This window comes from Leopardus geoffroyi, chromosome B4 (genome assembly GCF_018350155.1).
Source record: "Leopardus geoffroyi isolate Oge1 chromosome B4, O.geoffroyi_Oge1_pat1.0, whole genome shotgun sequence".
NCBI classification, from domain to species: domain Eukaryota; kingdom Metazoa; phylum Chordata; class Mammalia; order Carnivora; family Felidae; genus Leopardus; species Leopardus geoffroyi.
In genome coordinates this window covers 123,479,963-123,492,527 of record NC_059341.1, presented here as the reverse complement: position 1 = coordinate 123,492,527, position 12,565 = coordinate 123,479,963, and positions in this window count along the sequence as shown.

Genomic DNA, 12,565 nt, shown 5'->3' with positions numbered 1-12,565 from the left:
AGAAAGTAACCACAGAAAATACATACACAAATGGGTTGTAGCTAAGTTCCAATAAAACTGAATTTATAAAAGCAGATGGAGAGCTGGATGCAGCCTATGGGCCATAGTTTGCTGACTTCTCTTTCACGGGAAAAAACTATTTCTGATATCCACAGATTTATTTTAGGATCCTAAGAATCTATGGACTTGAGTTTTAAAAATTCTGATGTAAGAAAACTCATTTCATGCATACAGTTTTGATTTGTCAATAAAAAACTAATTATTTTCTTTTTGACTGGTAAAATCACTTTTTTTTCAAGGTTATACTTGAAGGAAGAAAATAATTAAAAATTCCCTAGCATTCTGACAGTCCTCTGACTTCCGCACTGGCCTAGATTATTTCCCACCTTCCCACCTTCCCTCTGGGGGGAAATGGGAGGGAGGGAGGGAGGGACACACAACACATAAGACTGGATTTTGGCAATATTGGGAGGCATGTAGCTTGAGATCTGTAGCAAATAATACAATATGGCAATGGGAGGATCAGAGAATTTTCCATTTATTGGTCATAGTTTTCTTACCTCCACCACTCTCTTTCCCCCATTAGGGTTGAAAAGCTCTGTGATTATCAAGTATCAGATGCTGGGGACTGACTTTTTAGAAGGAATAGGAATTTACGCCCTGGCAGGGCTAAGGGGTTAGAATTTTAAATCTTACAGGAGTAGAATTCCAGCCTCATTCCTTAAAATTGTCCACTAATGCTCTTTGCTCTTGTCTGTTCTTGTAGACTCCTATACTCCTTACTCATGAGGGCAATACTGGTAACTCTGTACCATCCCTTCTGCAAATAACTTTCAGGTTGTGGTCATCGCAATGTCTGCTATCCTCCTTTCTCTATGTCTGCATCTACCCTTCCACTTTCGTGTCTAAATCTGACCTAGCTTAGAAAAATAAGCGCTTAATAAATGGGGGCTGTCATTATGGGAATGCCTCTAAAGCATTTGAAAATCCAAACACCTTTTGTGGTACAAAAAGACTTCCTCAATCACACTTTCCATCCCCTTAGACGTCATATTCCATTGTTCTTTTCTCATGTCTTTTTCCCTTCCTGACTTTCCTCACACATTTTGTCTTAAGACATTATTACTGTCATGTCCCTTTTTGATCAGGGTAGGATTTCTCACCATGTTGTGCCCTTGGGTAGGCTGCTTCAGTCTAGAATGCCCTTCCCAACCCTATTGCCAGTTTTCACTTGGCCAATGCCCACTCATTCTTCAAAACACAGATCAGTGTACTGTTCCTTCCCTGAAGTCTTCCCTGGATCCCATAGCCAAAGGTGGTTATCACTTTTGGTTATCCCAAGGCACTATGTTCATACTCCTATCCTGGCGTTTTGTACACTATATTGTAAGTCATTGTAACTCACAGTAGTGAATTCCAAGAGAACAAGAATGTGTCTTGTGCACCTCCATGGTTCCCAGTTCCAAGTGGCTGGCAATACAGAGAAGTCAGTGAAAACTACTTAACTGAATGAATGGATATCTTGGTTCCTGGAACAGGGTTGATGTGGAAACTTCATGAAGACCCCATGAACCGATATTCCACCATTCATCTTAAAACTAATTCCTCAAACCATTATTTAGAAGAATTATTTATGTGGCACTCTAAGATCTTCCTTCATTTATCCACACCTCTTTCACTCCTTTGGAACTCTGACAAGACTGGGGTGCTCAGGGCATACAATCTCCTCCTCCAAAGAAATTTTTTCTTGGCCTCTCATGGATCCCTCAAGCTTACCTTCTCAAGAGCTGTAAAATGCTCTATTAACACATATCAGATCAATAGTCAGCCAATTGCTCTGCACAGTATATGTACCTGTGGTAACCACTATCCAAGTTGTCCTGTCTTTACATTTTCTTCCCTAGTCCTCATTAGTACTTGTGTACATGGGTGTATTGGTGTGTGTTTTAATTGTCATTTGATTGCATCACTAAATTTCTATCTTTGAAAGTCAAAAGACAAAGATGAACCCTATATGCCCTAAGTAGTTCAAGCAGTTCAGTCATTGTTGAAAAGTGCTTTACTCTTTTTCCTCCCCTCCAAAAAAAGAAATAAAATAAATAAGCAAACAAAAATATCACTGCCTGCTTTAGTTTTAAAATGTTTCTAACTTTAAGCTGGTCTAGCTTACTTCTTATCTAAGTAACCATTGATGAGGTGTCTGGCACTTCGGTACTCCAGGCACTCAGATAAAACTATTATATTCCTTCTCTTTCTTGCCAAAGAAACTGTATATCTAGTATTAGTTTGGCAACACACATACACAACAATGGGCTTTTTACACACAGTCATAAACTTGAATACTATTCTGATCCTGCAGTTTCATGGCTGCTCACACAGAAATGTCAAAAACACATGAGTGGGACACAGAGATGATAATGAAATCAGGCAATTAAACTTATCACTTCCCATCAAATCCTATGATTAGAGTTCACTTCAAGTCTTGGTGCTACTTGTCAATAAGAAACTCGTTAGAATATTCTATTCATCAATTCCTTACTGGCATGTTTATTGGGCACCTCTCGTGTGCCAGGTGGGCTATAGGCACTAGAATACAAAATTAAATGGGGCAGTCAAAAGGCTTAAGGAGTTCTCAGTCCAGTGGGAAAAACAGCCAAGGAAAGAGGCAGTCGCACCTCTCTGGGGCAGTGCTGCAGTCAAGGGGTGCTCAGAATACCACAGAAACATGGAAAGTGCACCTAAGCCCACCTCCACAATAGGTCAGGGAGAATAGGTAGAGAGAGTAAAGAATTTTGAGTTTGTAACACAGCACAATGACTACAGAAATGCAGTTGAGACAAGTATAAGATGGGAGAGGACATACTTGATCTCAATGACAAGAATGAAGTCACTCCCGATAGCTTTTCCATCTCCCCAAGACTTTGCTCAATTGTTCCTGCTAAAATGAGTCTGTCTCTAACCACCATACTTAATTCTGCAATCCCGCTCCCCATCACTCTTGAATTCTCCTTGTTCTACTCCACATTTTTGTTTAGTAAAGTACTCTTTACTTTTGGCCACCTTAAATCACTTACTTTTACATTACATTTATCTCTATCATCTGCCTTCCTTTCACCCCACAGCTAGAATACAGGTTCCACAAAGGCAGGGGTGTATTTTCATTCAATACTATATCTCAAATACCCAGAACATGGTGCAAGTAGGCATTCAATACTGAACCTTAGAGATGCAACTAACTGAAAGACCATGAAGGGCAGGAGCTTTGCTTTGAGTAAAACTTTTAAAAATACCAGTGTCGGGGGCTCCTGGGTGTCTCAGTCAGTTGAGCGTCTGACTTCATCTCAGGTCATGATCTCAGGGTTCCTGAGTTTGAGCCCCTTCTCGGGCTTGCTGCTGTCATTCTGTCAGTGCAGAGCCCGCTTCGGATCCTCTGTCCTCTTCTCTTCTCTGCCCCTCCCCCGCTTAAGCTCTCTTTCTCAACAAAACAAAACAAAACAAAACCAGCGTTGTTCCATAGATTAACAGCTACCTATTGTCATGGAACTGAGGAACTGCAGAAAAAGAAAACTGTTCCATGAAGAGCAGCTTTGTGTGCCCCTGCTTGTCAAAGATAATGACAAGGACCTTCCTAGGTGGGGTGTGTGACTGTTTTTGCCTCATACCCTGTAATCAATTTGATGTTTCATTGAGGTGACATCTTAACAATGGTTCACAAGTGTCCACCTTCTCCATCCCATCCTTCACAACCCAACCTGAGGCCATGACCATCTCTTAGTAATGCTAATGAACAATTCATAAGTGGTCATTCTGGCTCCAACCTTGCCCACCTCTAATCCATTTTATAGCCTGAAGCAAAAGGGATTATTCTAAGGCACAAATCTGTTCCTGCTTAAAAGCTTCAAATGTTTCCCATTTTCCTTATGATAAAGATGAAATTCTGAAACATGGATTATGAAGCCAGCTTCCACTGGCTCACGAGAGCTGATTATGTACATCTCTTTCCAGCTCTGTGATTAGTAGCTTCACATGGGTAGCTTAAAATTTGCCATGGTGAGAGTATGGAAATTGGAAAATACTACAAATCGGAGCTTTGTTGTCCAAAGAATGGTTTGTTTAACAGCACACCCCTGGACAAACACCAATATCCTTTTTTAAAAAGATATGGCCAGATTTGATATGTTAATATTTTATTGAGGATTTTTGCACCTATGTTCATGAGGGGTATTGGTCTATACTTTTTCCTCTCTTGTTATGTTTTTGTCTGATCTTGGTATTAGAGTAATAGTAGCCACATAAAAGAAGTTGAGAAGTGTTCCATTATCTTCGATTTTCTGGAAAAGTTTGTATAGAATTGATATTATCTCCTCTTAAGATGTTTGATAAAATTTGCCAGTGAAACCATCTGGCCTAGAGTTTTCTTTGTTAGAAGGTTTTACTCACAAATTCAATTTTTTAAATATATATGGGACTATTACGTTTTATATTTCTTCTGGTATGAGTTTTGGCAGTGTGTGTTTTTTAAGGAATTGGTTCATTTCATCCTAATTGTTGAATTTACAGGCATAACATTGTTATTATTCTTTTAATGCCTGTACATTCTGTAGTGACTGATAATGTTGCTCAAGTTGACTATATTTTTCTTATTTTTCTAGTTGTTTTATCAATTATTGATAAAAGAGTATTAAAGGTTCCCATAATTGGGGCACCTGGGTGGCTCAGTTGGTTGAGCCTCTGACTCCTGATTTCGGCTTTGGTCACGGTCTCACGGTTCATGGGATGGAGTTGTGTGTTGGGCTGTGCTCTGACAGCACTGAGCCTACTTGGCATTCTCTCTCTGTCTCCCTCCACCCCTCTCCCGCTCATTCTCTCTCAAAATAAGTAAATAATTTTTTTAAAAAGATTCTCATAATTGAGAACTTATCTATTCTTTAGCTCCATCAGTTTTTGCTTCATGCTCTGTTTTTGGAATGTGCACATTTAGGATTGTTATGTCTTAACGATATCATCATTTTAAAGAGATTAGTTCACTCTTTTCTAGTCTCTGTGGTTTCTGATGAAATTTTCACAGTTATTTATGTTTTGTTTTAATTTATTTTATTTATTTTGAGAGGGGAGAGGGAGAAAGGGAGAGAGAATCCCAAGCAGGCTTAGCACCGTCAGTGGTCCCAGGAACTGTGAGATCATGACCTGAGCTGAAATCAAGTTTAACCAACTGAGCCACCCAGGTGTCACTGCATTGTTGTTTTCCTAACCATTGTATTTTAATTCATTGTATTTTAATTGTATTTAATTCTGAGGTGTTTTTTTACACAACAGATAACTGAAACACCCTCTAGCCCTATATTCCAATCACACTGAACTTTGAAAGCCATTCACTTCTTTCTTCCAAAACTTGGCATCTGCTATTCCCTCTTCATAGAAACGATACCATCATACGCTTACACAATCTGTTGCACTTTCCCAAATGTGTCGCACTGTGTACTCATCTTTCAGGTTTCAGGTAACTGTTTCTTTCTCCAAAAGGGGCTTCCCTGACACACATACTCCTGCCCCTACTCTGTAAGTCTAGATAAAAAGCCCCTCTTACACATTCCAATAACAAAAGTGCTTCTCACATCGTGTCTCCTAAAATAAAATGATACAGTTATTGATCACTCACTGCATACTAGGTCTTGCTCTAAATCCTTTGCGTGAATCTACGAAACAACCCTATTATTGCCTCTATTTTCCCAATAAGGAAACTAAAGAACAAAATGGCTAATTTACCTGCCCATAATCACAGAGTACTGTTAGTGGTTGAGTCAGAATGTGACCCAGACAGTGGCTTCAGAGACATGTCCTTAGCCACTATTTTAAGCTGCTCCTGACTTACTGTATTATAATATTATAATAACTTTTATACTGTTCTCTATAGCCAATACGAGTCTAAGCTTTCTAAAGAAAAATGACTAGATATTGTCAACTACATGGCATCAAAACACGGCATTTTATTTCACAGGTTATGTGTGTTTGTTTTCTCTATACAATGAGATTATAGAGGTCAGGGATCTTCAATTGTCATCTATCTATCTCTAGATTCAGAAGCCTAAAATATGTTAGATCCTCAATAATATGTCATGACTGCATGATTGTTGAGTGAAGAGAAACATTCAGGGCAGACAGTTAATATGTCATATGAATCAAAAAAAGGTGCAGAGGTCCTACTTAGGGAAGCCAGGAACTCAACAACAGTACAATATAAATAAAGGTAAGTACAGAAAAATAAGGACCAAGACTTCTAGAATCACTTTTCTATCAAAGGTTACAAAATTCACTAGTAATCCAAAAACAGGATTTAAAATAAGAATAAAACTATTTTTCACTTATTAAATTATCAAATTGAAATTAATAATATGCAATGGCAGTAATGGTATACAGTGAAAGCACACTAGCATTATTATGCTTGTGGAGATTTAAATTGGTATATTTGTATCTATCAGTAGTCATTCAAAATATTTATACAATCAAGACTCTAATTCCATTTATGGAAATCTATTCCTAAAGAAATATGGATAAAGATTTAGGTACCTATGTTAGTTAAAATGGAAAAATAATCAGAATCAATCAAAATTCTATAGCCATTAAATTTTTATTTAGAAAGACACGAAGACATGCCATGTATATATATATATATATATATATATATATATATATCTCCAAAAAGCCTGAGAGAAAATGCCAATAGTGAAAAACTCTAGATGATGGACTTATGAGTAATCTGAATTTTCATTTTTATACCTCCCTGTATTTTTCAATTTTTTAAGCTTTGGCATGTATTTTTCTTTAATCAGATGAAAACAATAAATGTTACCAAAAAAACTGCAAACTATGTTTGCAGCTGACCACAAGGTCCATAACAAATAAACAATCTGGAGCAAGCCATTTCAAGAAAACAGACGTAATAACTGACAGGGTGGTGGGGAAGCATGCAAGCCAAAGGCCCTTCTCCTTCAGCAAAGTAAAGATTATGTTGCTAAAGACACCCTGGGAAAGCAGTGCAAAGCATCAAGGAACACAAGGATCCAAGTGTTGTTGGAAGGAGAACATATAGGTTTACATCTGCCTATTAAACATGTCTTGGAGAAAACTTTAAAGCAATTAAATCCCAGCTCTCCAGTGGTCTAAGTGAACTGCCAATCCACAGCCAGAGCCAATTTGACTTTGGACCCTTGACTTGAAGGTTCTTACTGAGAAGGGAATTGGAGACCCTAAAAACTTAACTCAAGCCCATACTTTTTCGTGTGCTCTTTGCTTGGCCAGCACTCTACTGAGTGCCTGCTTGGATAATAGTTTCAGGCTGTTTGTTGACCTCCCTCCCCAGTGCCCTGATTGTGTCTTGTCACCAGACATTTAAGCGATGTTGCAAGAGCTCTTTCTAGCTCTCCATCATTGCTGTTGAATTGTCCTACAGGAGACTAACACATTTTCTGTACATCAAAGCCTGATGCATAAAGTCAAGATTTTTTCTTGAGCCTCTACTGCAATCTGATTATACCATGGATATACTTCTTCATGGCTATGTTGTAAGGAAAATGTCTAATATTTTAGATACTCAGACATTAGACATTTACACCTCTTTATTTTCATAGTGCCAAGCCCAGTTCTGAGCAATATTTTATCCAAGATAGAAGATGATCAATAAATGTTTGTTGATTGATTGACTAATCGATGGTTTTCCATTTTCCACAGGTGGGGTGGCAAATGCATTCACTGCACTGCAGTTGCCATTCTTCCTCCAACACTATCAGATGATATCAAAAATCATTCACACTACATTCTCTGAAATGCAGAAGGGACCTTTTAAAGTTCCCCCCAAGTGGCTTTACATGCAGACAGTACCAAGGCACTGGCATACAGACAAAAGCCTATTTTCCATCCACTATGCAGGATACTGCCCAGACTTCTTAGGACCCCAAAATCCGACCAAAGCATATCTCCTGTTACAAGACCACATGCCCCCTGCCTCCCTATCCATCCCAAGTGATCACCACACTTTCTTGCCTCTCAGGCCCCAAGTCAAATCACTCTTCCTTTTCTGTACTTAGCAGTTTGCTTGTTCGGTTGTACCATTTATTTATTTTGACCTTGGAGTCTTAGTCTTAACCACGATAGCATTCATCTTCGAAAATCAGAATTCTGTTCTTTAACATCAAAACTTTCATGGATTCCATAATTACAGAAGGACAGGGATTATATCTGTCTTAATTATACCTGTAACTTCAGCACCCAACACAATGCCTGTCCGCATGGTAGGTGCTTGGTAAATATTTATTAATGAGTAAATTCTATCTGTTAATGGAAAAGTATATAATAACCAAAAAGCTACTATGAGCTCCTATTTTCTTACAAATTTGTATTTTAGAAATTATATCAATACTTACATACCTTTTAAGGATAAATAACCAGACTTGAAATAATAATACATTTTCTCTTTGTGGGGTTCTGGTTATTAAAATATTTTAGATAGTTTAATGGACCTATGTTATTCAGAGATTACTAACAAAGACTTTGAAGAATAATAAGACAGGCAATACTAAACTTAGAATGAGCATAATTTCAATTTTCTTTGATAATTCAAAAGGCACATCATGACCAAGCAATACTCAAGGGCCATTATTATGCATCAACTACTCTTCCCAGTAATAATTGTTAATAGAAATTTCTGCTAGTTAAATGCCAAATTAACAAGCCGTTCCTGCCTTCGGAGCCCATGTGTACATGGACACTGCCAGCTCCAAACTGAATGAAGTTATTTCTTGATTTTAGTGCTTTTAGAGTTTTCCCAGCAGAGTAATTCAAAATCTAATCATTTGAGGGAATTTTAATTGGTTTCCAATATGACCAGTTTCTATACCCATCTCCAAATGATAAGATGTAATTGATTTAGCATATTATGATTAGCATTGAATAGTAATTCCAGGCTCTATTTTTTTTGTGATTATGTGTGGCCTTAAGAAAGTCACTTAACTTCACTCTTATGTGGTTCTCTTATAATTTTTATTTTAAACTCTTTAGTATTGCTATCATAGTTATTATCATTATCATAATTATCCTCTTATCTTTTAATAGGAATAATCATGGTACCTACCTCATTAGTATTATTGTAAGAGTTACACATATTAAAACACTTTTCAGATAATAGCTGTTCAGATAGAAGATAACTATTATTATTACTGTGATGTTTATTCTCCACCCACCATTGAATAAAACTCCCAACCAAAAAACATTATCCCCTACCCACTCAGGAACACTTATCTGTTCATTCAATGTAGTCAGCATTTGTATGGAGTGTCTACTCTGCTCCCATCTCTGTGACAGGCATTAGGAAAAGAAAGGTAAAAGAGATTTGATGTGGGAGAGGCAGACATATAGCCAGATAATTATAAGACAATGTGGTATGTGGTATGTGTAAGACAATGATAGACCTATTAGTAGGTCTATCCCTACTAATAGGGATACGGCTGGATGGACCAGGCTCAGGGAGGACTTTCCTTGGAAATGACACCTGTGTAGGGTCTTCACAATAAGACAGGGGACCCAGGGAGGATACAGCAGGAAGATAATGAGCATTTACCGGGAAGAGGACATTGCAGATAGAAAGAACACTTTAAAAACCCAAAGGCAAGAAATACCATGGATTTGTTTGGGGACTGTGGAGATTTGGGGTGGCTTGGAATTGCTGGCATACAAAGTACTAGGCAAGCAGTGGTGAGAGATAAAATGGGAGTGGTAGACAGGGACTAGATCACAGGCTAAATCTTAGATCATGAGCCACCACCGAAGACTTTAAAGCAGACTTAAATCACAGATGTGGTGCCTCCAACTGAATCATTGTCTGAGCCCTCTCATCCTTCAGCAAGGTTCTCCAGATAGTATCGAGTTGAACCATGGCAACTTTCCCAAGGCAGGAGGCATAGAAAACAGTTTGCTCCTTAACTGAGTGCCAGCAGTAAGTCTTCGTGGGTGAATTGGATTTGGGTTAAAACTGTCAAGACCAAAGGTGTCCAGAAATGTTCTTTTGACCCAGCTGTGTCTCTCTCTCCAATTAGGCCCAAAGGCTGGTCAAATAAGAATGTGCAGGTAGTGAATCTCTAGATTTTTGAAGAAGTCCAGGAGAGACTCCTTGCTTCATGGGAGTTGTGTGTGAAAGCCTGGCCTTAGTCTACCCACCTCAGTTGTAGTTAAAAGCCACCAGAGCCTCCTCTGGGTCTAGGCTGTGGTGAGTGGAAAGCCAGGGGTCTATGCTTACAGACTAGCAAGGGTGTTCTCCTCACAGGTGCCTCACAAGCCATGGCTTATAGCCTTGTATTCCAAGAAATTCAACATCCCCACAACGCAGCCAACATTGGACATAAATGTCCCCAAATCAGCAAATAAAAGCTGTACTGTGGCCAAGGCAACAGCAGCTGCTTCTGAGAATATGATGGGGTAAAGAAGGGACACGGAATGTTTTGCTAAATTCTCTTTCTACAGGAAACTGGGAAAAAATGAATTAAAACTCCAATGGTGGGGGTTTTATGGTTAATAACTCTTAACAAAAGATATATACACCCTGTACTTATGTAAAGTAATATGCGGAATTGAGTTCTTGATCTAGATAATTTCAGATAAAATTTTTTTAACACATTCACCTAAAATATTTGGATAATTGAGGGGAAACATCTTTTGACATTCGAATTATCTGAAATGCTCCACTTCACTGGACTGTGTAGACACAGGTCTGAATTACATTTATCCAAGAAATACCGCTTTGAGAAGAAAGCTTGACGTTTGAAGGGAAGAATGGGCCTCCTTGAAGCAGTCCAAGATTGTTTTTTTAAACAGCTTCATAGGGGCGCCTGGGTGGCTCAGTCGGTTGGGTAGCCGACTTCGGCTCAGGTCATGATCTCGCAGTCCGTGAGTTAGAGCCCCGCGTCGGGCTCTGTGCTGATAGCTCAGAGCCTGGAGCCTGTTTCCGATTCTGTGTCTCCCTCTCTCTCTGCCCCTCCCCCATTCATGCTCTGTCTCTCTCTGTCTCAAAAATAAATAAACGTTGAAAAAAAAATAAATAAACAGCTTCATAAAAATCAACAGGAAAGGAAAGGGTGATATGAAATGCTTTTAACTTTACTGTCATTCCTGAGCATGTACAGATCCCCTCATCTCCATGAAGTAGAAACATGTTCCCTCAAATTCAAAGCAGACTACCTGAATGATCACATATAAATCCTATTTAATCTGGAAAAATGTCAGCAATGCTCCTGCCAGGACATCAATAATGATTTTGGTCACTTGGGCCGAGAATAAGAAAGTCATCCAAAACTGAACAAGGATGGAGTCTTTGAAGGTGGCCGTGATGGGGCCTGTCACAGTGTGTTAAGGATCTCAGAAACATTTCTCTGGAAGAAGCCAAGGCACAAATGGATTGGAATTTTCAGAGAACAGATAATCCAACAACTACGTTACATCAGCTCAAAGACTAGAAGGATGAAGGCCAGGATGTTAACCGTTCTTGTCCTATTTCTCAGTGTTATGGGTCATTCATCCACCCCAACATTTCATGAAAATTTCAAAGCATCAGAAACATTCATCATCTACGGACAGTTGTCCAGGCACTAGGGAGGTATCAGAATAGTCCAAATTATCTAAGTCTTCTTGTATTTCTTATGTACATAAACTGCCTCAGTAATATACTTACTCATCCTTAAACAGATATACACACCAGACAATGCTGTTACAATTCTTTTGAAGCTTATTAATGGATTATACTATTTTTGTTGTTGTTTTCAGAGTCTATAGGAATGGTCAGATGCTTGGTAGCACCAGTTTCCTTCACACAAATCTCAATACTAACTGAAGGTCAATATTAATTGACCTTCAATTTGTTTCTTGTGATTAAGTTTCTTCAACCATACTGGAAATTCCTAGAAGGCGTAGACTAAGGTTCTATCCTTTGCTTGTCTCCTCCATTGCAAAGTGGTGGTTATAGAAAGGGCTCAATGAATATTATATGTGCACTGACAGGTACACATAGAAATGTTTGTTTCTGACATGACCCAACTAGACAAATTAATTTAAAAAGACAAAGAGTTTATCAATGGCTTTTAAAACCAGTCAGTTGGCATTTTGAAAGTAATTATACATTCTCAGTGGCGAGGAGACTTGGCCAGGTCATTGTAGCTCTGAGCCCTAATATAGCTTATGCTGTACTCCGAGCTCATTATGGAAAGACCTAGAGCTCAAGGCTCAACTTCTAAGAAGTGAGTTCGGGGGCCCTCTCATTTCTAAAGAGCTGATTCTTATTTTCTATCTGTCAGTTTTGGCACATCTTACTATGAGAGCGTAAGTTCTGAAATCCCAAAAGAGGCCCAAAGGATCACCAAACTAATCGACAAAGCAGAACTGGCCTTATTACATATAAGGGGATACATCCCGGGGAATTTTGCAAAACTTGAATATATGGAGTAAGCAGCTCTGGTGATTTTGAAGAGGCCAAGGGAAACAACTGAGGCTCTATTTGGGGTTATATAAAATGAAACCATGTCAG